Genomic DNA, 24,884 nt, shown 5'->3' on the forward strand with positions numbered 1-24,884 from the left:
CCATGAAGCCAGAAGAAAGCATGAATGATTTCTTAAATAGAATGGAGGGAAAGATGGGGACAGGAAACCAGACAGCTGTGGGTTAACAAGGGCCTCACAAGTGACATTTTCTTACAATATTTTGAGGAAAGGGCTACTCACCAAAATATAGAACAGACTGGACAGCATAGTTTGTTTGGATACAAAATACTGGCAAGAAATGCAAGCTTGTATACTCCACTACCATAAGAAAAAGCAAGAAAGGGATAGAGAAAAGCAGGAGCAGAACCAAAGAGACAGGGCAAAATTAGTGCAGCATTAGCTGAAAAAGACTGCACTCGAGGGAGCAGCGTTGACCGCAGCCGTACAGATGGCACCAGCCTCAATGGAGACTCCACCACAAAACTTTAGAGGGTTCTAACCGGGCTATGGTAGTAGTGGGCAGGGAGGGTGGCAGCAACCAGACCCTAGGGAATGATACTATTGTCAAAGGCTGGGTCACCTGGCAGAGAGATGTTGGCTAAAGGCATACCATGGGCAGCAAAAGCATTAAAGACTAGCCCAAAAGAGGCAGCCGCCACATAACACTTCAGAACAGAATATGGGTAACGTCCCACCTCAATACCAAAAACAGAATAATCAAAAGACAGCAGACAACAGTCGCAAGAATATCCGCCGGGTGCCATACAACCACATCAGAGACCAAGTAATTGGGTATGCGCGCGGCAGCATTGTCCACAGATAAGGAAGCCAGCACAACAGGGTCCGGGCCACAACCCAGGCAAGAAGGAGTGATAGTGTGTGGAGGCAGTGCCTTCATGTAACCACACGGCCAAAACACGCAGTAAAATAAACACCCAGCACAAGTAGGAATTACCCCAATGACTAACCCCCAGTAGTTGACATCAGACTATAAATTAACTAGCATCCACGTACTTATTCCCCCAAAACCAGTAACAGATCAAAAAAGGACCAAAAGACAGCCAAGGGAGTTAACATTTTTTACATGCATCTAAAAACTCAGAGCTGCTGAGAGCTGTGTCAATCAGGGGTCTGCACCAAGTTTGTCATCAAGGGCCCCACTCTGCTGCTGATCCCCCAGGGCGGGGTTCGCTGGCCATGCCCTTGGGGCTGGGCAGTCTGACGAGGGGTATCACAGAAAACTGTTTAAAAGAAGACCCCCAGGTCCCACGGTCAGCAAACAACATTCCTCACCATATATGGTACACCAGAACCCTTACAACCTGCTGAAAATTGTATTTAAGACGGATGCCAACAGAATGTAAATTGAGCAGTCATCAGACACCAACTGTTCTCCTGGCTGTAACGTTTAATTAAACAAACTGTTCCTGTTTTGCCAAAAACCTTGTCTTCTGCTTTTAAAGGGATTTCTAACTTGAGCAACAGTAGCATCACAACTCAGTATTGCTCAAGTAAGCCATATCAATAGCAATTAAATCAGTATTTAGTTCTAAACTATGAAAAGACTGTAATAACACAGACAGGTCCTCTTGTTGAACATCTAGATGTATTTTACATTATATCAATAATTTTTTTGGCTTCTATAAAAAGACAGCATTTTTTTGTATTAATTTTTGGAGCGGCAAACAATTTGACAGCAAGAGCAGTTGGTTAATTGTCTTATCCATATTGGCTACAGCTGCTTCACCCTCCCCAGTGAGGTTCTTCCCAACTTCTCTGTAGCACAGATCCTATGTGCCTCAAATATACCACACAATTTAACTACACTACTCCTCCAAGTTTGAATTTAGAAAGAACGCACACATACATCAAAGGTAACAAAACAGAATGAGCCTTTAACCCTCAAGCAGACATGAGCGACATTCAAAGGCCTAATCTATATTGATTTACCACACCTTGATATCTGTCCAAAAAGGGCTACAAGTACTTTACAAAACATCTAAATAAACACGTTAATCTTCAGAGGCTTAAAGGAGCCCAGACTATCCGAAGCGGGAGGTAGATTTAGGCCCAGGACAGGTGCTCTTCACATGCACCTAGTCTTTGTATAGGGATACAGCTGAGTGATGAGCAGATACCCACTCCTGATAAGAACAAGACGTGTGTGTGTGGGGTGGGGGGGCGTCATTGCCATGTGAGTAGAGAAAATTGCATAGCAACCCGTTTGTGGTTGGTGCCACAATTTAAGAAACTATTTGTTTGGCTTGGTGTTTAAGTAAACAGTTTTTGTTTAACTATATGAAAATGCTTCCCTGGGCATGAACACAAAAAAGAGCAAACGATAGGCAAAACATGCTAGGACATGGTGTCGTGGCGCTTCAAAGCGGGTTCTTTGCTTTTGAGTAAGTGCATTCTATGAATTAAGTAATAAAATGCCTTTGGCTCCACGTCACAGATCATGTGCTACAAAGGGATTTGAAAACATTGCAAAATATTTCTTTTGCAACAAAAAACAAAACTGCAAGCCAGGCATGCACCAGGAAGTTGATTTTCTATTTTAAAAAATAGACATAAGCATTTGCTGTCACAACCAGAATTTAGCACAGGCATCTCAGACGAATGTGCAACCTGTACACACACACAGCAGTCAAACACAGCACGGCCAAATCAAGTCTTCAATGCGGCGGTCGATAAACAGTGTAGTGTACGTTAAATGACTAACATTTAATTTAGAGAACACCAACGTGTATTGGTTACAGCACACTGCTACATAACAACTAAAAGAAAAATCGGTAAAAATGAAAAAGATATGGTTCTAGATTCATGGAGACAGTCATCAAATGCATTAATCCAAGTTTAACCAAGTCACAGGGCATGGACATTTAAAGGAGCTTTCCTAATGCCGCAATCACTTACATTTTGTGCAGTGAGATCTGATGCACCAAGTGTGTATGTATTGGCCTAAATAGTGAATACAAATGAGGCGTGACCTACATGAAAACAAAGCATCTTCGGATAAGGCGACTGAAGAAGGCAAACTGTATGTAAAGTACAAGCATGCATCCAAACAAACAGTGGCCACACCGTCAAAGTTCTGAGCCAGGCAGCAAAACTACAACGTGAGAAGCAATAAAGGAGCCTGACTGGAAAAAGATTAAATAAAGCACCGCAGAGTGGGAGACCGAGCCCTCTTCCTCCTCCTGACAGCTGCTCCCGAGGCGGATTAACCACAACAATAATAACAAACCAGTCTGGAGAAGGCGCGGTGAACACTAGCTCCCCGGAGGCCCACTGCCTGGGAAGGAGAGCCTGCCAGCAACAGAGCCGTCGCAAACCACACGCTGCAACCCGAGGAGCGGTGCTGGGGAGCCGGGTCAGCCTGGAGCCAGCACAGGAAGGCCTACCAGCAACAGAGCCCTGTCATAAACCACACACTACCAGCCATGGCTCTGTCACGGAGCAGCAGGGCCTGCCTGCAGGAATAACACGACGACAGCCCAGGAAGGCCTACCAGCAACAGAGCCCTGTCATAAACCACACACTACCAGCCATGGCTCTGTCACGAAGCAGCAGGGTCTGCCTGCAGGAAGAACACGGAGACAGCCCAGGAAGGCCTACCAGCAACAGAGCCCTGTCACAAACCACACACTACTGGCCATGGTTCCGTCACTGCGACGCAGGGCCTGCCTGCAGGAATAACAGTGCCAGCACAGGAAGGCCTACCAGCAACAGAGCCCTGTCACAAACCACACACTACTAGCCATGGCTCCGTCACTGCGAAGCAGGGTCAGCCTGCAGGAAGAACACAGTGCCAGCACAGGAAGGCCTACCAGCAACAGAGCCCTGTCACAAACCACACACTACTAGCCATGGCTCCGTCACTGCGAAGCAGGGTCAGCCTGCAGGAAGAACACAGTGCCAGCACAGGAAGGCCTACCAGCAACAGAGCCCTGTCACAAACCACACACTACTAGCCATGGCTCCGTCACTGCGAAGCAGGGTCAGCCTGCAGGAAGAACACAGTGCCAGCACAGGAAGGCCTACCAGCAACAGAGGCCTGTCACAAACCACACACTACCAGCCATGGCTCTGTCACGGAGCAGCAGGGTCTGCCTGCAGGAAGAACACGGAGACAGCTCAGGAAGGCCTACCAGCAACAGAGCCCTGTCACAAACCACACACTACTGGCTATGGTTCCGTCACTGCGAAGCAGGGCCTGCCTGCAGGGAGAACACGGAGACAGCCCAGGAAGGCCTACCAGCAACCGGGCCCTATTATTATCCATATAGTACTAGCCCAAGGCTCTCTCATGGTGAGACAGGGCCTGCACCCAGAACACGTCAAAGCACAGGAAGGTCTATCAGGCCTTTCATTAACCACACACACCTAGCCCAAAGCTCTCTCTCATGGAGACAGGCCTGCCTGCACCCATAACTGGGTCCCAGCACAGATAAGCCTACCAGAAACCGAGCTGTCAGAAACCACACACTTCTAGACCAAGGCACTCTCATGCAGAGACAGGCCAGCCTGCACCCAGATAAGATACAGATAAGCCTACCAGCAACAGAGCCCTGGTAGAGCTTCCAGACCAAGGCTCTCTCACGGCAGGCCTGCCTGCTGCAACCAGAGCACTGTCACAGCATAGATATGCCTACCAGCAACCGAGCTTTGTCACAAACCACACACTTCTAGCCCAAGGTTCTCCATCAAGGAGAGACAGGGCCTGCACCCAGAACACGGTCACAGGAAGGTCTACCAGCAACTGGGACCTGTCATTAACCACACACTACTAGCCCAGTGAGCTCTCACTGCGAGAATGGCCTGCCTGCACCCAGAACACGGTCATCACAGACAAGCCTACCAGCAACAAAGCCCTGGTAGGGCTTCTTGACCAAGGCTCCCTCCCGTGGAGAGCCAGGCTCGATAAGCCCACCAGTAACCCAGCCATAGTAGGGCGTCCAGACCAAAGCTCTCTCTCTCATGGCGCGGCAGGCCTGCCTGCACCCAGAACATGGTCACAACACAGGAAGGACTGCCACAAACCACACATTACTAGCACAAGAATCTCTCGGAGACTGTCTGCAGCCAGAACACGGACACAGCAAGAATGTCTACCATTAACCGGGACCTGTCATTAACCATAGGCTGAATGCTGGGAAGGCAGAGTGCCTGGAGCCAGAACCAAGGACGGTCTAACAGCACCCGTGCCCAGTCACAATGCACAAGTTAAAGGCTGGCTTTACGGAGCCTGCCTAAAAGCAGCATACGGCCACGAAACCCACACTGCAGCCATGAGAACTCATGGATCAGTAACGCATGCAAGCAACGAACCATTGCCACAAACCACACGCTGTTTCCCCAAGGCTCGCTGGCATGGAAGGATGGTCACCATCAACCCGAACAGAGCCAATCACAAACCGCAGGTTGAATGCTAGGTGTGTGCTTCCTGGACCCAACACATGGTCCCAAACCACCACACAGTGCATTCATGGGGGGGGGGGGGGGGGTGGTATAGGGAAACAGAGATCAGGAAAGTCCCCCCAAACGAGGAGAGTTGCAGATCACAGACTGCTGTGCCCAAGGCTCACTCACTGAAAATAACGTCCATCACAAGATGTAGCCACAGATTTAATGCTAAAGGAAGGAGGACTCGCGTCCAATTGACCTCAGTCACAGGTGACAAACCAGCCCCAGAGGCCCACAACCATCACCACACTGCTGGGCACAGATCCACTGCCTGGAAACAAGATCCAGTCAAACCGTGCGCTAAACCACGGTTTGCCACTACTTGGAAAAGTATGTCTCTCTGCAGCCAGCAACAAAGGAACAGTTACATCACACAGTAGGACTGCGGGGTCACCTGAGACGAGGGCCTGCCCACAGCCAGCAACAGAGCCCAATCACGTAGCCAGATCTAAAGGTGCCCGCAACCTTTGACGTGTAGCCCCAGAGCACCAATGCATGAGGAGGGAGACCTGCAATCAACTACAGCAGTCGCAACAAACCACGGCCACTAGCATGAACTAGCCCACGTAAACGCCTGCCACCAAACCCAGTTACCACACGCACACACCCCTGCTTTCATGCAGAGAATAATTAAAACACCCGACACCCCGCAACCAGAGTCTTTAATTGTACGCCCCTCTTAGACACTTCTAGGGCTGCGAGGATCAGATATATCCTCCAGACATGTCTGAGTGGCTTTATTAGACCAGACACCTCCCAGTGTCAGACATACTGAAGTGGCCAGGGCTGTAAATAGACACCACTGCCGTTCTGACGGCCTCGGATACAGCGTCTAAGGGTTGTTACAGATGGGACACCGCCTGCGGCTATATAACTTTGAAAAGCTGCCATACACCCCTTACACATGTGGGTACATTTGATGAACTGCAAACAGACACCTTCCTCAGTCGAGCAAGTCCGAGAGGCTGCAAACGATCGAAAAATCCCCATTCACACAGACATTGAGGGACTAACAACAAACACTTAAATCACTGGGACAAGTCATATCTTGTTTTATAACGTGTATTGACGGTAGCTAGACGGGTATAGAACTTGAAAGAGTATGTTTGAACTGTAGCCGAACAAACCTTCCCTCGTACACATAGTTTTGTTGGGTCTCTGAAAGATCTACAGCTTGCATACGTAAAATGCACACAGGTATACGAGCCTGTGACTTAATGAATAACCCCTCGAATACAAAGAATCCGAGTTTTTATTTAACATGACTACCTCCCTTTGGACTGGTGCTCAAAGGCAGACATCTGAACGGGTTAAGGGGATACAGGGACTTCTTTCTGTTAATGGGCGTGAGGATAGATGTGGCCTTTCTCATGGTTGCTTCGGTGTGCAAACCATTTAGGGGTTTTCAGGGTGAGAGATGAATACAACTAGAGATCCTTTTGGGGGACCAAACACAGGGTTCTGTCAGAGATCTGCTCCATCAAACTAGAAACCTCGTTTAGTCCAGTCCACTTCAACATCCGGGAGAAAGGAGAGAAACAGAAGCACCGTTATAACAGCAAATAAAGTTATTTTTTTCGTGGGAGATGCTGTCTAAGATTAGCTTCTCAGTCAGACATAATAGTTTGTATTAAAGGAACGCATGCACGATTCTTCTGAGCGAAGTAGGATCAATCAAATAATCAGTGTATAGTGTGTTTGGGTCATACGCGTAACACGTATGGAATGGGGGTGCTACCCCCTGCCACCCTTTCACTTAACTCTTCTCCTCAAGAGCTGCTGCTAGTGAAGGATCGCGGAAGCGCGATGAGGGGGTCTCAGAGCCGCCTAACTCGTACCTGCACACCCTAGACTGCCAGCCCGACGTCCTCCCTTTCAGCTGCGTCCTTACAGCGGTACAACCCTACACACACACTCCTCCTAGCCATGCGCTCTGCTTCTACCTCCACGCTCGGCTCCTCCTACCCGAAGCCCGGCCGACTCCCTCCCGTTACCCCCGGGTTCGAGGAGTCCACATTACCTGGGGTTTCCTGACCTCGGCATCGGGACAACCTGCTGTGCACGGACCTCGCAGCCACCCCTTCGCCCACCGTAGTGACTAGTTGCCGCTAAGAGGAAAATCCCTTCACAACGGCGCTACACCACGTGACAACTACGGCAACCCGCCTTAAAAAAAAAAGCCACAATCGAGCGCAAGTCTTGCAAAAAGAGCCCAAAACAAACCCAACCTACCAAATCGCGAGAAATGGTTACAAGAGCGACGAATGTTAAAGTAGGATGTTATCTTCTTAATCTTATCCAAGTGATAAGAAATGGCCTGAGATAAAATAACAGATAGTCCTTGTTCTGTAGCGTACGGCTTTTCACCTGCTTTACAGCGTTATGCTACGTTTTGCCTAGGTTCGCCTTTAATTATACCACATATATTATACAAACGATGCTCGGAATGAAATACCGGTTAACGTACTGGAGTCTTTTTAGGTATACTTTCATAGTTTCATTTGTGTTTCAGAGGGGAACAGTTGCCATCTTTTAACGATTCTCCTAATATTTTGACCTGTTTTAAAAAAAATGGTGAGCGAGAAATCCTCTTCTCCTTCACAGTTCGCTGTTGAGGTCTCACATACACTTTCACGCGTAGGTAAATCGTCGGCAAAATGTAGAGGTACGTCTTCTTCAAGACAGCGTCAGACCTCAAATAAAGGTGGAATGAATTGAGGTTTATTCAGGAATACATATATGATGAGACCCCATCCAGCAGCAGGCTAAAGACAACTGCCAAAAATTTAAAGATTGCTTGGCAGCACACATTCTGAACACCCAACATTCCAGAACCAAGGTTCTGTCAGATAAACTAAGAACACCACACCATGTCTTGAAATACTGCTAGGGTATATCATACTCACCAACATTTAGAAACTGATTAAAGGGAGCTGTAGAAAATTAAAAAGGCTTATTTAATTTCCCCATTAACTTGCATTGAAATGGTGGATTTTTAAGTGGGAGGAAGTGAAAATGAAGTCATTTTTGTGGTGTAGCGGTCTAGTCTGCGACGCACACTGCGTGTGACGTCAGCGGACATCCCGTAACGGCCATGTTGGTTAGATCGGCATTAGCGTGCCAAATTCAATCTGTACGGAGCTCCGCTCTGGCGCTCCCAATAAGTTTGTGCAATTAAAGGTGTTGCAGTCCACGAGCCAAAGGGTCCTTGTGTGTTGCTTGGGGAACCAACTCACTACTTTACAATGGCGACGAGGTGGTAGCAGAGGAGCCCACACTTACGTCCAGAACCCACGTGGTGGCAGTGCACAGGCTGGGCAACTCGGAGAACTCAATTGGGAGCGCGGCAGAGCAGCGGAGAGCGCGCGGTGCTGAGGAGGAAGCGCCTTCCGGTCACATCATCCAGTTTCGAGCCTGGTAAGCGGGTGCGCACCCACAGACCGCGCCACGTGCAACAGTACGGCGCTAATCGTGCCCCGAAGGGGGGGAAGACTCCACAAGCTGGCAGACACCAGTGCTGACCACACGGACAGTGGAGAGTCCGGCCAGGACGACGCAGCGGAGAACAGAAGCGCCCAAGAGGCCAGTTCGCCTGGAAATTCCGCCACAAGTCGGCGACGCCACAGTTCCGGTGGGAAGATGAGCTCGCAAACGTTTTCACTGACGAATCCAGTACCCTTCCTTACGAAGGTCGGAGAACCTGAGATGCCATGGGAGGATTGGAAAAGGTATTTCCTGAACTATCTATCGGCATTGGAGGAGGAGGACGAGACAGCATTCACGAGCTCGAGGAAGAAGAAGATCCTACTCCACCATTTGGGCCCGGCGGGACAAAGGGTGTATGAAGACCTAGTGAAGGAAGTGAGACAAGCAGCGGACGACAATGTGTTCCAACATGCTATAGAAGACCTGGATGCCCATTACCGTCTGGCAGTATGCACAGCAATTGACCGGTACAACTTCTACCACAGGGCACAAAACAAAGGGGAGACGGTCGATGAGTACGTGGCGGCCCTACAAAAACTGGCTTTGACGTGCAAATTTGGGACCTTGCAAGAAGAACTGATCCGAGACCAGATCATCATGCACACGGTAAACACCTCCATCCAAGAGAAACTGTGGGCCAACGGCGACGCACCATTGAAGACGGTCATATCCTTGGTGAAGAAAGCTGAGTTGACCAGGAGATGTGCGGAAGCGGCCAAACGGGAACGCCAGCCAGAGCTGGCGGTGTGCAAAGTAGAAGATAGGAAGGTCACGGACGGCAAGGTGTCGACGGGACAATAAGGCACGAGGAACCACAGACGGTTCCAACCCCGTACCGCGAGACCCCAAGGACAGCGACAGTGGAGCACGAATGTGTGCTACAGGTGCGGGAGTGGCACTCACGCCGCCAACGACAAAGGCTGCCCGGCGTTCGGGACGAAGTGTGCATACTGTGGGTTGCTAGGTCACTACGAAAAAGTATGCCGGAGGAAATCCCCGCGGCAACAAGTGAAGTATGTAGCACAAGAAACAGGCAGAGGGAAAGAAGATGAGAACCCCGAGGAAGACGACGAGATCTTAATTGTAGAACAACAAATACTGGGCATTGAGAGCTCGGTGGAGAAGAAACCGAAGTGCGACATGTGCATTGGAGGAGTACGAGTTACCATGGTGGCGGACTCGGGATCGCCCTACACGATCATAAGGAGAAAGATATGGGATGAAGACTTCGCCACACGAACTAAATATCGCCTGAAACCAACGGACATTCATCCGGTAACGTTCACCGGGGAGCCCATACCCATGGTGGGGTATTGCCCTCTCACGTTTGAATTCAAGGGCATAACGTGCGAGGGAAAACTATACGTGGCGGAGAAAGGACCGTCAGTATTGGGCTGGAAGGACTAGGGGGAGTTAGGAATAAAACTGAACCCGGATGGACGCACGCAAGTGCTCATGACCGACGACAGTCCAGACCAGGAGGCACAGCGGTGGAAGGAAGAATTCCCGGAGGTTTTCAAGGACTCCATCGGTCGCCTAGCGAAGTTCACACACAAGATACACCTGAAGGAGGGGGCCCGGCCGGTGTCCCACAAAGCCCGCAACATCCCATTCCGGACCAGGGCAGCAGTGCAGGAAGAACTGCAGAGACTGGAGGACAATGGGGTGATATAGGCGATTGACAACGCGGAGTGGCTGGCACCCCTAGTGGTGGCGCAGAAGCCCAACGGGAAGGTGAGGCTGTGTGTGGATCTGAGGGAGCTTAATAGAAACATAGTAGTGGACAAATTCCCGCTCCCTAGGATCAACGAGGTGTTGGCCAAGACCCAAGGAGCAAAATGGTTCTCCACCGTGGACTTGACGTCGGCCTACCACCAGATTGCCCTGCATCCGTCATGTAACCACTGAACGTCCTTCATCACGCCCTTCGGGTGCTACAAGTTTGTACGGATGCCATTCGGACTCGCCTCAGCGGCAGCCGTTTTCCAAAAGCTCATGTACCGGCTGTTCCATAAGAAGGCAGGCATACAATATTTCCAAGACGACATCTTGGTCATGGGAACGTCCCTAGCGGATCACAACAGAAAGCTAGAGGAGGTGCTCACGGTGCTAAAGCAGAACGGACTCACGGCCCAATGGGACAAGTGCAAATTTGGCATGAACAAAGTTACGTACTTAGGGCACGAGATCAGTCAGGAAGGCATCAAACCCAAAGCATCCAACGTGGCAGCTATCAAGGACGCACCCATGCCCTCGAACAAGGAAGACATCCGAACGTTCTTGGGCATGGCGGAATTTTACAGCAAGTTCGTGCCGCACTTTGCCTCCAAGACCCACCACATGAGGTCACTGCTCAAGGACAAAATCACGTTCCGATGGATGGAGGAACAACAGCAGGAGTTCGAGGAAATGAAGAGACACATCAGCGAGGCGGTGCCCATTCAAGGGTTCGACCCAACGGCGCTCACGGTGCTGACTACGAATGCCAGCGACCGGGGCCTAGGGGCGGTACTCACACAAAGAACCACCGAGGGAGCAACCAACACGATCACTTTTGCATCCCGAACATTGGCTCCCAACGAGAGCAAGTTCAGTGTCATCGAGAAGGAAATGCTCGCAGTGGTGTGGGCGATGGAGAGGTTCCGGCAATTCCTGTGGGGAGGAAGATTCTTGCTGCGCACGGACCACAAACCGCTGGTGAAGGTCCTCACATCCTGCGGGCATGAACATGCCACCCCTAGAATCGCCAAGATGACGCTGAGGCTCCTGGACTATGTATACGACGTGGAGTACCTGCCCGGGCACAAAAACAAGGTGGCCGACTTTCTGAGCAGAGCTGCGTCCAAGGAAGTTATGGAGGCCCAGGACGAAGGAGGATGGGAGGAGTACGCTGAGGCGTTCACCGGAGATCACGAGAGGGCCATAAGCGGACAAGAATGGGAGACGGAATATGGAAGGGACGAGAAAACAAGAGCGGTTAAAGCATACGTAACCCAGGGATGGCCGGACAAGAGGCTACTGGATGAAGAATTGAAGCAATACTGGGAGGTCCGGGAAGAACTGTCCATGGGGGATCAACCCTGGTTCTTGTTGCGAGGAAGCAAAGTAGTTCCCCCCCACACGCTGAGGCAACGCATAGTCGCCATCGCCCATGAAGGCCATTTGGGGATAGTGAAGACTAAGGGGAGAACGAAAGAAGACTACTGGTGGCCAGGAATAGACATAGCGGTAGAACAACAAGTGAGGGCGTGCGAGCAATGTAGCAACGCAGATAAGACCCAAAGAGTATTGCGTCCGCCTCTAGGTAGTTTTGATTGCCCCGAGAACCCATGGGAAGAGATCTCAATTGAAGTACTTGGCCCCATACAAGACGCAAATGGTGGTCAGAAGTACCTCACGGTGGTCATTGACCGGTACTCCAAATGGCTGGAAGTCCATGTGAATGACAACGCAGAGACAGAAACAATATTGGAATTCCTCACGGACGTATTCATCAGGGAAGGAATCCCCAAAGCGATCCTAAGCGACAACAGGCCGCAATTCACATCGGCCAAGTGGGAGGCATTCATGGACAGGAACGGCATCGCCGTCCGGCACACGCCGATTTATCACCCTGCGGGAAACGGAGCAGTGGAAAGATTTAACAGAGTAATAATGGGGTCGGTGCAGGCTGCGATCAGCCAAGGAGTCAACTGGGAGAAGGAGTTAAAGAGATTGATGTGGGCCTACCGAATAACACCCGCCTCCACGGGTTACAGCTCATTCCGTGTACTCAGGGGGAGAGAACCCTTCACGAAGGACAACGTGGCTTGGAAAAGACTCACAGTACAAAGCCATTGGTCCCCAGCAGTTGTACGCAGGAACCTGGAGAGAGCGCAGGCAGTGTACACTGAATACTATGACAAAAGACACAACACTAAGGACGTCGCTCTCGAGAGGGGTGAGTGGGTGAGAGTCAAAGTGCCCACGCAAGGGAAGAAAGGAGACAGCAAGTTCACATCCCCGTTCCAAGTAGTAGAGCCGTACTCCAGGTCAGCCCTGCTCAGCGACGGGAAGATATGGTCCCAAGATCGCATGGCAAGATGCACTCGCGCCCACGAGAAGGAACCCGGAGAGGAGTCTGGTGACAAAAGGGTGGCCAGTGCCACGAAGGACTCGGGCGTAGCAAGGTGGAGATCCAGCGAGGGAGACGGTAGTCCCTGGTCGGGAACAGGGCGACAAGGAAGAGAGGATAGAACAGGACCCGGACCAGACAACCAGGAGGAGCAGGAAGCGACAGACGAGAGTGGTGCAGGACTCAGAGGAGATGGTGAAACATCTGGCCTGGACGGGGTCGAGACCACCCCGACCCCAAGGGGGTGCAGTGCGAGGACACGATGTGGGAGGAGAGTAATGTTGCCGAGGAGGTTCGAGGAGTTCAGCATGGACAACAAGTAAGACTGTTCCAGCTGGGGTCGTTTTGTTGTTGCATAGAGGGTTGCAGTAGCTTTAGTGTTTATGAAGGGGGAGATGTGGTGTAGCGGTCTAGTCTGCGACGCACACTGCGTGTGACGTCAGCGGACATCCCGTAACGGCCATGTTCGTTAGATCGGCATTAGCGCGCCAAATTCAATCTGTACGGAGCTCCGCTCCGGCGCTCCCAATAAGTTTGTGCAATTAAAGGTGTTGCAGTCCACGAGCCAAAGTGTCCTTGTGTGTTGCTTGGGGAACCAACTCACTACTTTACAATTTTTGCTTTAAATTTGAGTCTCCTACCCGACCGGAAGTGTTGGCATACGTACTAACTTACCCACATTTCGATACAAACTATGAAAAAATAAATTTTCCCCATTTACTTATTTTGAAGATGAGGTCATTTTAAGCGTGAGAAAGCTAAAGCAGCCTCATGCTTAACTTAAAACATTGTGAGTCTCCCGCTTAAATCAGAAGTGCTGGCATGTTGCATATATGCCATCATTTTAGAAGCGAAAAGTGGAAGATTTCAAAAAAATAATCGGAAGACTATATTTTTATCACTGACATCTAGGCCTGAGGCTTGAGGCTTGAATTGGCTAATTGTCATGTATGGGACTTGCAAGTGTGCTGGTCCAGGATTGGATATTAAAAATGCAAACATACGTTTCTTTTCCCCAAACCTGTCAGGAGCATGGAGAAAGTACCATAGCAGGCGGAGAAAGTGTGATAAAAATGTTGTGCACTGGCCTGCAACAGCAGGTGTTTGGCAGTGCATGCCCCTGGTCACACAAAACCAGTACGTCAGCTGAAGCCCACCAATGAGTCGGGTTTTTGCATGGAGGAATCGAGAGGCGAGAGGCTAGCCTTGAAATCAGTAGTCGCTGGCCTGAATTAGGAGGGTTGGCATGTATGCATGTTGGCTTACTTCCCAAAGTTTTAGAAGAGGAAAGTGGGAGATTTAAAGAAAATAATCAGGAGAATGCATTTCCCCAATTGGCTTCAATTGAAGTAGCGGCAATTTCAGACGTAAGGTAGCCAAAATAAAGCAAATGTTATACTGCCAAATCGTGAGTCTCCCGCCGGAAGCAGGTCTATTGGCATGTATGTGTTGGATATACAGACAACCTAAAAGACTGCGGTACGAAATATGCCACAAAATGCAGCACCTGAAACAGTTCTGTTTGTAGCCAATTATTTCTGCCTTTCATATTATTGACCTCAAAGTTCACTCACTGCAAGGGAGACACATACGTTTGGAGGTTGAGTCACACTCTTACCAGGGCACAACAACGATTGAGCTGACAGGGTTTCAGCCCCCCTACCAATTAACTCTGCTCCCCGGTTCCATGGACTGGGTTGGCAGAGCAGAGGCACTGTCCTGACCGTCAGCCACATGGGAAGGATTTTGCTTGTCCGTTACAAGGGATTTGCAGCCTTGACAAACCTCTCTTTGTTTTTTTATTTTCATTGCTGTCCCTGCTCACTGCTACTATACTCTGTTTAATCGTTTAATTTGTATTTTAAAGAGTAGTGACTTGCTGTTCTCTAAGTATCCTGTGGGGGTGCTGAAAAGTCAGTAGTTATGAATGTTGCCATTATCAATTCTATGTCAGGACAGGAGGCTCCGATTATGCTTTCTCATTTCTTTATTAGAAATGCTCAGCAGCCAATCATAAAACAGTAGGTAACGAAAAAACTACAGTACCCATGAACACTAGGATATCACATGACCAACCATAGAGACCATACTATAAAAGGTCCTGAGGAAAGTATCATATCCTCTTTCTTTGCTGCTCCGCAGCCAGTTAAGTGTTTTATTTTTATTTCTTTGTTCCTACATTGTGCTTTTGTCATTTATAGTGCTAGCGCTCGCGTCTCACCCCCCGGCGTTCGGGCGCTTCGCGCCTGTATTTAAATTTTGGTGGAGCCGGAGAAAGGGGCCGGAGGACTCGCGCTGTGCGCGACCTCCTTTCTATGTTCACGCAGGCGGCCATTACCGCGCATGCGCGGCGGCCATTTTAATGCAATTTTCACCGCATTTCCATGACGAAGGTTGTTTTCACACACCACTGCCCACAGCCTCGCGTTTTCGGCCCCATTTGACGCCCTCTGCATATAAAATTGTGTTGGGCTGTACAATTAAGCATAGGCTCTGCCTAGAGTGTAGTTATTTTGCAGCAAGCCCTCCCTCCACATTTAAATAATTTTTAACAGTGTAGGCAGATTTTTCATCTGTACTGTTGGCTTGCTGAGGGGTTTTTGCACTCCCCCTACATTGTGCCTTTGTCCATTTATAAACTCTGTCATCTTGTGGGCATTACTGTAACACTTTTGTGTCACAATGAATGATTATTTGGACGAAGATGACTATTACTATGAGGATGACGCTTCTGGTTTTTCGGAACAGGACTTAGTGGAGGCTTTAGACCAGGGTGTACAGCACTCAGTGAATAAGGCACTTGTGTGTGCTATAAATCCATTGAAGCGTCACTTGACACATTACGCCAAGAAACAAGGCTGGTTGCCTGCCACACGTACGTCCTCTGAGACTCATTCTAATCCTCATAAATCAGACTTTAAGAAACTGGCCAAATCTTTCGCCTCTGATCAGTCTCCTAAATTGTCCTCAAGGGGTGCTTCGGCCTCCACCAGATGTTCCTCCACCTCGCAAAAAGTCGCGAAAGGAACATTATGTTGATGCTCCTTCACGTCCTCCTGTTTTGACTTTTGAGCCTTCAGAAATTGTTCACCCTCACTCTTCCTCTTGGCTTCCATCCCCTGCTGTGGCGGAGTGTATTCAAGCTCACATCCGGCAACCTTTTGAGAAGGATGTTAGGGCCCGCCTTCGGTCTGAGTGTCCGCGTCCGGATCTCGCCGACCATTTAGCGGACACTCCAGAGCTTGACCCAACAATGGTTTAATATCTTAAAAAATATGCCAAAGATCCCAAGAAGGGTCTGGATAGATCTTGGCGCTCCTGCCAGGACAAGTTGCTGGACTTACTAGGGCCACTTGCTAAAATTTTAGAGCTCGGATTCTTAGCTAAGGAGTCTTCAGCCCTTGTCAACCCAGATGAACTCATCGAATGGGCTCAGAGGGCTATTTGCAAATTGTGCAATTTCAAGTGAGCGCCGCCGCTCTATTCTTCTCAAATTAGACCCTAGCTGGCAGAGCTTTCGTCTTCCGAGTCCGGCCCTTTAGCTCAGGGGCTTCTTTTTGGCCATCCTTTTTTGAAGGAGCTCACTAAGTTTGTGGCAACTTTCAGTGGCCTGGATAAGGCTCAATCTTCCCTGCGGCGAGCCTTTCGACCGGTTTTTGCCAGGGCCGGACGACATCGGGGACGATCGTTCGGCCGTGGCTCCCAGAATTCTCAGAGGGGATTCCAGTCCCACAGAGGCGGTGGCCAAGATTCCGGTTTCAGCTCCCGTGCTCAATTCTATCCCTCTCGCAAAGGGAGAGGACAATTTAAAAAGGGACGTTCCGGCGGACATCAAGGTGGATACCACAATTCCAACAATTCAGGTGAGCTTGGTTCCAGCTTCCAATGTGGTTCTGGGGGGTCGAATTCAATTTTTTCTCCACAATTGGCGTTTGATCTCCAAAGATGCATGGGTACTGCAAACCGTTCAAGGTTTCCAAATAGAATTTTATCAGCCCCTGCATCAAACCCTCCTTCCCTCTCCTCTGCATTTCTCTCTTCAAGACCAGGATTTTATTTCCGCAGAAATACATTCGCTCCTGACAAAAGGGGCACTCAGACAGACTGTTCGCCATCCCCAAGGGTTCGTCAGCACGGTCTTTATGGTGCAGAAAAAAGGGGGCGGTTCTCGCCTTGTCCTCAACCTGAAAGAGTTCAACGGAGGTGTCGTGTACAGGCACTTCAAGATGGAGGGAATTCATTTGTTACGCGATCTGCTTCGCGAGGGGGATTGGATGGTTCGCCTAGACCTCAAGGATGCGTATTTGTCGATCCCCATCTGCGATTCCTACAATTTCGGTGGCAGGGGATTTGGTACGAGTACAAAGTTCTCCCGTTCGACCTCTCGTCAGCACCTTGGTGCTTCACGAAACTTCTGAGGCCCGTCGTGGAATGTTTACGCGCTCGGGGTGTCCGCTTAATATTATATCTGGACGACATTCTCATTTTGGCAGACTGTCCCCTCAAGGTCGTGACTCACCTAGATTGGGCTATAGATCTCTTGCAATCTCTGGGTTTTCTGATAAACCCTCAGAAGTCAATCTTGACTCCATCGCAGATAATAGACTTTCTGGCCTTTCAGATCAATTCGATTTCATGTCAACTTCTCTTGCCCAATCAAAAGATTTGGTACATCAAGAGGGAGTTGAATTCAGTTATTTCCAAACAGACTGTGTCACTGAGATCGTTAGCACGAGTTGTCGGTCTGTTAGCATCCTCCATCCAGGCGATTTTCCCGGGCCCTCTGCACTACAGAGCTCTTCAACGCTTGAAGATACGTCATCTCCAGAGGGGTCTTCGTTATTCCGATCTTATTCCTCTTTCAGAGGAGGCAAGGACGGAGATGCAATGGTGGTTGGACCACATGGATGCTTGGAATGGACGAGCCCTGTTCGGTTCATCTCCGGATCTAGTGATAGAGTCCGATGTCAGCCTGTGGGGTTGGGGAGCCCGGTGTGGTCCCATCTCGACGGGGGGTCGTTGGTCTTCCCAGGAGTTGTCTCTCCATATCAATTGCCTGGAACTACTAGCGGGATCGTTTGCGATCCGTTGCTTTTCTCCTCTTCGTTCCAATTGTTGCATCCTTCTCCGCATGGACAACATTTCGGCGGTCAGGTATGTCAACAAGTTAGGCGGCACGAAGTCCAGATTATTAGCGGAGATCGCCAAAGATTTTTGGCAATTTTGTCTGCAACAAAAGATCACGGTTATTGCCGAATACCTACCTGGTCGCCAAAACCAGATTGCGGATTGGAATTCACGCCATCTTCGGGATTTCAGCGACTGGCGTCTTCATCCCCGCATCTTTCGCTCTCTCATCCGGATTTGGGGTCAATGCCACTTAGATCTGTTTGCATCTCGTCTGAACTCTCAACTTCCGCTGTTTTTCAGCTGGAGGCCGGACCCTCTGGCTCTGGCCACGGATGCGTTTCTACAGACTTGGCCGTCGATCCTGTGCTACGCCTTTCCCCCCGTTCATGATGATTCCCAGGGTCTTGGCTTGCGCAAAAAGGTTTCAAACCGACTTGATTCTGATTGCTCCTCTGTGGAGAGCTCAGGCGTGGTTCCCGGTTCTCCTGGAAATGTGTTGCGCAGTCCATCTCCTTCTTCCCCAGAAGTGGAACCTGTTGCTGGATCCTCTCGGCAATCCGCATCCCCTGATTCTGTCAGGCACTCTCCTTCTGCTAGCGTGGCGAATTTCGGGGATCGCTGGTCGCTCCCAGGCCTTTCTCTTGACGCTTCCAAATTTATCAGTGACGCCTGGTCCCCCAATACTCATAAGCGATACCGAGGGTCATGGAAGCGATGGTGTGACTGGTGTATACAACGGGAGGCTGATCCCTCTTCAGCGGTTATCTCTTTAATCCTTAATTTTCTTGCCTCTCTTGCCTCCTCTGGTTTGGCTTATTGCACGGTAAACAATTTTCGTTCTGCCATTTCGGCAGCTCACATTCCAATCGATGGTAAACCTGCGGGTGAACATCCTCTGATTACCAAATTGCTTAGGGGTATTCGTCTTTCGAAACCTCCTAGTCCCAAGTACGCGTCTTTATGGGATGTTTCTGTTGTTTTGCAATTTTTGGAATCATGGCCTTCCAACTCTTTACATTCTCGTAAACAACTGTCGGCTAAGTTGACCATGTTGCTTTGTCTTGTTTCTTGCAAACGAATTTCTGATGTTCGTGCTTTGGATTTGGCGGGTCGCAGTTTTACACCTGAGGGTGTCACTTTTCGCCTTTCCAGACGTACCAAGACTAATATTTCTGAGATTACCTATCCGTCTTTTCCCAATCATCCCAACCTTTGTGTTGTTCAATGTGTCAAGGATTATGAGGTATGTACTGCCCCTTTACGTTCAGATATGCATGGTCAATTACTAATTGTTTTGCAGAAGCCCTTTCGTCCTGTTACCCCAGCTACTCTAGCTCGCTGGGTCAGATGGCTCATGTCGGAAGCCGGCATTGATGTTTCTATTTTTGGTGCTCATTCGGCACGTGGGGCTATGGCTTCTAAGGCTTTTTCCATGGGTGTTACTTTGTTTGACATCATGAAGGCCGCAGACTGGTCTTTTGACTTAGTGTTTAAAACTTACTATTATAAACCTATTGATCATATTGCTTCTGTAGTGGCGGATCAGCTTTGAACAAGCATAATTGGAGCCTCCTGTCCTGACATAGAATTCAAAATTTGCGAACATACGTGACAAGAATTTTCAATTCTATTAAGGACAAGGAGGCGAGGATTATGCCACCCGTGATTATCTTTTGCACATGTTCTGCACTTATATTGTGGTTTTTTCTGCATATGATTATTGTTTAATGCAATGTACCTTTTTCTCTACCCCCCCCCTCTATTTATGACTTCATTCTATTTACTGGATGTGTATTACGGCTGTATGTCTCTTTTCAGGTTCTGATCCAAAGTAGCGGTTGCTGGTCCTTCTGGTTCATCCGATTTTCGAAGCCTTCCTGTCTCCAATGATATTCGGCTGCAGAGTCCTGTTTGGTTCGAAGTGGACTTCTACTGTATCCCTGCTGTTCTTCGTTTTCTGGGACTTACTGTTTTGACTTGAACTGTTCCTCACCAAAGAAAGAGGATATGATACTTTCCTCAGGACCTTTTATAGTATGGTCTCTATGGTTGGTCACGTGATACCCTAGTGTTCATGGGTACTGTAGTTTTTTCGTTACCTACTGTTTTATGATTGGCTGCTGAGCATTTCTAATAAAGAAATGAGAAAGCATAATCCTCGCCTCCTTGTCCTTAATAGAATTGAAAATTCTTGTCACGTATGTTCGCAAATTTTGAAGTCTCACCCCATCTTTATATAAACAGCAGGCGTGTCCCACAACACTTCCACTGCACCAGAAGAGATTGTAAGTGCCCATCAAGAAGCAGTGAAAAAACACATTGACCGTGCACTAGCAGAAGAATTTTGATTTCAGAATAAAAAAGTCCTTAAAATCAGTCTGGTGTAATAAATTAGAACATACACCTTTATCATGGTTGGTTTTATTCTCATAAGGCCATATTTACTAATTTTTCATACAATGCATGGAAGCAAGCAAAGTTGCTGCTATGCGTGAAAGGGAGGGAGCAGCGCAGCACCATATCTACTAAGATAAGCTACATTGGGTCACTTTAGGCTGCCTCGCACCATGTATACAACCCTGCATAATTGTGCAAGGGTGTATGAGTGAAGTCTAGCTTATGATTTGTACCGGAAGGCTACCCTTCCAGTATTAAATACTATGCTTAGACATAGTTTAATTTTTTTTAAAGTTTGTATGTGTGCTGTATATTAAAGCACATGTGCAAATTTGAAAAAGGTTGTTGAGAAAAAAACTTTTCTCCAATGTTACGTCTTCCTTTAGGAGATGTATATTTTTGGCACAAAGCCCTGTCTACCAATTTATGTAGATAAGGCTTTGCGGGAAAAAACATGGGTGGTTGCATGGGAACGCCCAGGTATCATTAATGGTGCACCCCCTATGACGCAAAGTAGTGCCTACACAGTGTTTCTATGTGATCCTTTACAGCTATTTTCAAGCACAAAAGAAGTTTGTGCTGGTTTGCCTCACTTTTATAACACAGACCCAGCACAACGTGTTACCAAATCTGCCCCATACTGCTGTGAGACTATTCATAATATCCTGCACTACTTAGCTGTAAACTGAAAAAAATATATGTTGCATTCTGACATAGGGTAAAAGATGCCTACATTTGCTATTCTTCTTGCAGCAGAGCTCTAGGCGAAAAACGAATGATCGGCATTGTGTGAAAGGTAAAAACTTGTGTGAAATTAAGGGTCATGAGATGATGGCATCATTGATGATGCAAATGCAAAAAAAACTGGCTTGCATGATGCACAGGAGTGCCATATGGTGCAAATGGGAGCCTGTTGAAGCTCGCGTAGGATTCGTAATTTTCCAGTACAAATTACGATGCGTGGCATCCACATGGGTTCAAGCCACATAATATGTAACATATCACACGATATACACTTCGTTTTATTGACATAAGGACTGTCTCAAAGCCAGGTCAGGCTATTTTAATTGTTCTGGCTTTGCATCAGATTTAAGGGGTGTTTGCACCAGTCCACATGAGACACATTCCCTTTGCATAAATAAAGGAAAGGTTTGTACTTAAAGACATATACCAAATTAGATGCTGCATGGGGGTCAACTTTGTGCGTTAAAAGCCTTAAGCTCAGGAAAGTTGATTGAGACCGCCATTTGAACCGTAAACTGGATCAGAATGTTCTGTTGACCACTCTGATAGGAAACTAGATGTAGGTGTGTATATGGGCCTGCTTTGTGCGCTCTGGACACATCTATAGGTAACCTGCAGTGCTGAAAGGGACCTACAATTACAAGGATGTTGAAGAGAGTAGAGTTTAATGGAGTCATTGAGTAACAATACAATGGCACATCATCCTGAAAGCAACTTCCAGTGGTTGGAACCTTGCCAATTGGACAAGGGAACATTGCACTGGATCAAAGGTAAGGCAACATTCCAACACTTAACATGAATACCCAACATATCCTCCCAGCACAACAGAAGGGCAAGAAAAACAAAAAATACTACACAAAATATGACTTTACGATAAAGTCCTTCAGATGAAAAGGCATATTGTGTTTTCTCTTACAACACCTAACACCAATGTATGGCTACATATCTCAGGTATATGCTTCCTTGATAATAGTGGTTCTATCTAAGTGTTCATGTATCGTATCCACTTGACTTGGAGCAGCACTGCATCTTTGTCAAGATTCCAAACATGACCATCGACAGTCAAAATTGTTTGCTCTCTCGCAGTTCACGCTTGTAAAGGTGCTGAAAAGATTGTTTCACATTTAGAAACTTAACTTGCTTTTTTGTTTTTTACTCAATCTCCAACAAGCACAGGGTCTACCAGGCTCACTTCACAAGAGTATTCAAAATCTTCTTGTTCTACATCTGCAGGCGCTTGAGATACATGTGGCAAAGATGTGTGGCAAAGAAGCAGGGGCATTTTTATTCCAGGAATATAAGTCAAATCATACTGATATGCCTGATAAAAGTATTGCCTACCTGCACCTCCTGTATTAAATAGGTCCACTAAATGTTTGTGGTCAGTACTCAACTCGAATCTGCAACCACAAGCACGAGGATGTGGTCCGTCGGCTTAAACTGCCGACTTTGGTGCAGGAAACCAGGGTTCGAGCCTCGAGGCCGGGTCCACAGCCTGTGATTCTGGCCAAATCACTTAATCTCCCCGTGCCTGAATATGTAATGTAAATACGGTGCTCATGTAAAGCGCTCCAATACCTTCGAGTCGAGTTCGCGCTATATAAAAGATGCAAAAAAGTAAAAAAGGTTTTCAAATGTTGCTTACCCCCTCACAGTGGGAATCCTTCCCTTGCAATGATGGAATGTGTGAACTGTGCCACAACCAATGCTCTAGAGGTAAAAGCCATTTCCTCCCTTCCATCACTTCTGCACTGAAGCAAAACAGCAGCCAGGCCATTACTCTTTGCTCCGTCATAATTATGGCGTCATTCTCAGTATTAAATGGTTTAAGAGTTCACACACTGGCGATATCCAATTTTACCTATGCAACATGTGCTTGGCGCGCATCCCACCGTTGTAGACAGGTTGCAGGTTGTACAGTTATTTGAATAATTCCCAAGAGTTTTACTCGGTTTCAGAGGTGTAATTGTTGATAATGGTGGTATTGATCTTGTTCATTAGTTCTCAAGTCGGAAATAATCCACACAATTAGATATTAACAAGCTTGTGACAAATCAGATTGAGAAAAAGAGAAATTGACTTAAGAAAAGTTAAAGATAAAGTGAGAGAGCCTAAAGCACAATGTTAGAGTACAAGTAGCATGCAGTTTGGGTTATGCTAGCGAAACAAAATATTTCTTTTGTGTGTCACACAAGCACTTTTGGAGGACTGCGACTATTTCAGTAGTTAATGGTCACAGTGCTAACAATACTCTGATTTATAAAGCGCATGGGTACGCCCAAGGGCGGTGACAGAGGAAAGTTAGAAGGGGTAGGATAGATATTCCAGAGAATATAAACGAGAAAAATATTGTGGAGCAGGTACTCTACCAACTATCTGTTAGGTACGGGTGAAAGGAGGAGCGAGAAATCGCATGGCGGACTCCAAACCATTATTCTGTCCGTAAGGACAATGACTGTTTAAACAAATAAGAATTCATGAAGGTGATTCCCGTGCAGTTTGTCCAGATCAATTATAAAAACATTTAGGTTAATTTCTATAGGGTGACCAGAATTTGGAAAGAAGTTGTAATAACCAAGACTCAAGTGCCAATTAGTTGATGAAATCTTTATAATGTAAATTCTGGAGTATTATTACCCAAAAGATGTATTATATATTTGCAGGGTAAAGTAGCCCACGCTAAGCCCTGCAAGAGAACATAACAGCTTTTTAAACAGTATTTATTAGGTTTCTACAATGTAACAATAAGTTTGATTAGGATTTGATTACAGCCATCACTGAAAGGTTTTATAAGTACATCAAGGTGGCAGTGCAGCCTGATGCCGATTAGAGGCTATGGAGCTTACCAATAACTGCCAGCGACAAAGGCTACATCATAACCGCCTGGTGTTTCAAATACTGGCATGCATGACAACAAATCTGGGGCAATTTTTTTTTCTAGGATCATAAGTCAAATCATAGTGATATTCCTTCAAATGGTATTTCCACTTAGCGCAACCCCACCTGCCCGTCTTGTACTAAATAGGTCCACTAAAGGTTTGTGATCAGTATGCTAATATTAAATGTAAAAAAAATCCTGTACTTGCTCCCTTTTAAGAAGCAATAAATTGTGATACAGGCTCTGCTCACTTGTAGGTTGGACTACCCCAACTCAATCTATTGGGTGTTGCCTGCCTTTCTCCTTAGGAGACTGCAACACGTACAGAATACTGCCACCTGACTTTTGTTCATCTCCCTGTAGGAAAGTGCCCTTTTTGACATGGTCACTTCCACTTTTTGCCTGGTATTTGATGCAATTTTGACTAGAAGTGCACCGGGGTCCAAGCGAGCCAACATGGCGGACGCCCGGCCCACCACATCCAATATCCGTTTTAATACTCCCAAATTCCCCATAATTGCGGTTTAGATTTATCCTATGGAATACTGGTTGCTGCAAACAAGACGATTCTCGGAAGTGCCGCTGCAAATCCACTCTGAGGTGCGCTGACAAGTACCGGCGGTGGTGTCGGGCTTGGCGCGTCACGTCTGGTGCTGCCAGACTACTCCGGGCTTGGCTGGATGCTCTGGGCGGTGCTATGGCAGCCCGACTCATAACGCTTGGTGGCGGAAGAGCTTCAGATTTCGGAGCGGGGCTGCGGATGGGCCC

At 47.8% G+C, this 24,884-nt stretch overlaps 1 protein-coding gene and 1 long non-coding RNA gene across 3 annotated transcripts in view; one reads left to right on the top strand and one right to left on the bottom strand.

Moving 5' to 3' along the window:
- Positions 1-7,523, bottom strand: part of AMER1 (APC membrane recruitment protein 1) — a 39,367-nt gene extending 31,844 nt beyond the window's left edge. The window contains exon 1 of one of the 2 annotated variants that reach the window (XM_085608278.1): positions 7,388-7,523. The gene's annotated coding sequence lies outside the window, so the exon portion shown is untranslated. Of the gene's footprint in view, positions 1-7,205; positions 7,306-7,387 lie in introns of those variants that run through there. The other variant, XM_085608279.1, reaches the window with a different exon arrangement.
- Positions 1-24,884, top strand: part of LOC146829576 (uncharacterized) — a 182,099-nt gene that overhangs the window by 37,606 nt on the left and 119,609 nt on the right. The gene's annotated exons all lie outside the window — the stretch shown is intronic.

This window comes from Triturus cristatus, chromosome 5_2 (assembly GCF_964204655.1).
Source record: "Triturus cristatus chromosome 5_2, aTriCri1.1, whole genome shotgun sequence".
Classification (NCBI taxonomy): Eukaryota; Metazoa; Chordata; class Amphibia; order Caudata; family Salamandridae; genus Triturus; species Triturus cristatus.